This window comes from Micromys minutus (genome assembly GCF_963924665.1).
Source record: "Micromys minutus genome assembly, chromosome: 1".
Lineage (NCBI taxonomy): Eukaryota > Metazoa > Chordata > Mammalia > Rodentia > Muridae > Micromys > Micromys minutus.
Genome location: NC_137969.1, coordinates 93124503 through 93126650, shown reverse-complemented (window position 1 = coordinate 93126650; position 2148 = coordinate 93124503). Strand labels below are relative to the sequence as shown.

The following is a 2148-nucleotide window of genomic DNA, read 5'->3' as shown; positions in this document are numbered from 1 at the left end:
TTGCATGAACAGAACACCAGTGGCTTTTGCTGTAAGATCAAGAATCGAGAAATGGGACTTAATGAGACTGCAAAGTTTCTGTAAGGCTAAGGACACTGTCAAGAAAACAAAATGGGAACCAACTGATTGGGATAGATCTTTACCAATTCCACCTCTGATAGAGGTCGAATATCCAATATATACAAAGAACTCAAGAAGTTAGACTCCAGAGAATCAAACAATTCTATTAAAAATGGGGTACAAAGCTGTACAAAGAATTCCAATTGAGGAGTATCCAATGGCTGAGAAGAACCTAAAGAAATGCTTGAAATCTAGTCATCAGGGAAATGCAAATCTAAACAACCATGAGATTTCACCTCACACCAGTCAGAATCCCTAAGATCAAAAACTCAGATGACAGCAGAATCTGGGGAGGATGCAGAGAAAGAGGATGCAGAGAAAGTGGAACACTCCTCTACTGTTGGTGGGGTTGTAAACTGGTACTACCACTCTGGCAATCAGTCCGGCGGTTCCTCAGCAAATTGGACACAGTCCTACCTGAAGACCTAGTTATTCCACTTCTGGGCAAATAACCCAAAAATGCTCCAAAGTACAATAAAGACAAATGCTCCACCATGTTCATAGCAGCCTTATTTATAATAGCCAGAAGCTGGAAAGTACCCAGATGTCCTTCAGTAGATGAATGGATACAGAAAGTGTGGTATATTTACACAATGGAGTACTACTCAGCTACTAGAAACAATGACTTTATGAAATTCCTAAGAAAATGGATGTATCTAGAGAATATCATCCTGAGTGAGGTAACCCAGTCACAAAAGAACAGACATGATATGCAGTCACTGATAATTGGATTCTAGTCCCAGAAAACTCTGAATTCCCAAGAAACAACACACAGACCATGTGAAGCTCAAAGAAAAAAAAAGAAAGAAAGAAAAGAAAGAAAAGAAAGGAAGGAAGGAAGGAAGGAAGGAAGGAAGGAAGGAAGGAAGGAAGGAAAAAGAAAAGCCAAAAAGTGGAAGCTTCAGTCCTTCTTAGGAAAATAAAACAAAACATTAAGTGTATAACACCCTCTCAGATTAGGGTACACCTAGCTTTAAATCATTAATAACTCAAGAGCTAAAAGATAGCCTTGTGGCAATTTGTGGTATTAAGAATCATTATGTTTGTTTTTCGGCTTTTGGCTCAGAGGAGGCAACAGTGCAACTCTCTTCGGTCGTCCCAAATCCGGGTTTATCTGACACCAGCCACCTCCACCACGCCGCCCAAGTTCGACCCGAGATCAAAGTTGTGTACTTGAGGTGCACCAGAGGTGAGGTCCGCGCCACATCTGCCTTGGCTCCTAAGATCAGTCCTCTGGGTCTGTCTCCAAAGAAATTCGGTGATGACACTGCCAAGGCTACCAGGGATTGGAAAGGCCTCAGGATTACAGTGAAACTGACCGGACAGAACAGACAGGCCCAGACTGAGGTGGTGCCCTCTGCCTCTGCCCTGATCATCAAAACCCTCAAGGAGCCACCAAGAGACAGGAAGAAGCAGAAAAATATCAAACACAGTGGAAACATCACTTTTGATGAGATTGTCAACATTGTCCGGCAGATGCGACACCGGTCCTTGGCCAGAGAGCTTTCTGGAACTATCAAGGAGATCCTGGGGACTGCACAGTATGTGGGCTGCATGTGGATGGCCACCACCCTCATAATGTCATAGATGATATCAACAGTGGTGCAGTGGAGTGCCCGGCTAGTTAAGAAGTAACAAGAAAATATTTCAATAAAAGACTTATCTGATAAAAAAAAAAAAAAAGAATCACTATGTTTACTCTTTACACACAAAGAAAATGTTGACTATTTCCATGTTACGTTTTGTTTTATGTAAACTTTATAATCATTGCAAATAGTAAGATTTCAATGCATACTATAAAGCTTTCTTTAAAAAATCAAGTACTAACAAAACTATATTCCTATAGTTTAATGCTAAAATGTTTTTAATACTCTGAACATGTATCTCTGACTTTTTTATATAAAGTTGTAAGGAAAAAATGCTAATAATACTCTTTTGGGAAAGATACACACACACACACACACACACACACAAACCAAAACACATACGCATATTGCCTTTAAAACAGTGCAGTCCATTTTCTGGCAG

The 2148-nt window shown here is 40.3% G+C and overlaps 1 pseudogene across 1 annotated transcript; it reads left to right on the top strand.

Moving 5' to 3' along the window:
- Positions 1–1159: 1159 nt before the first annotated feature.
- LOC308434709 (large ribosomal subunit protein uL11-like) lies at positions 1160–1748 on the top strand (annotated as a pseudogene). Its single transcript has one exon. The product of its transcript is annotated as a large ribosomal subunit protein uL11-like (transcript).
- The last annotated feature ends 400 nt before the right edge of the window (positions 1749–2148 follow it).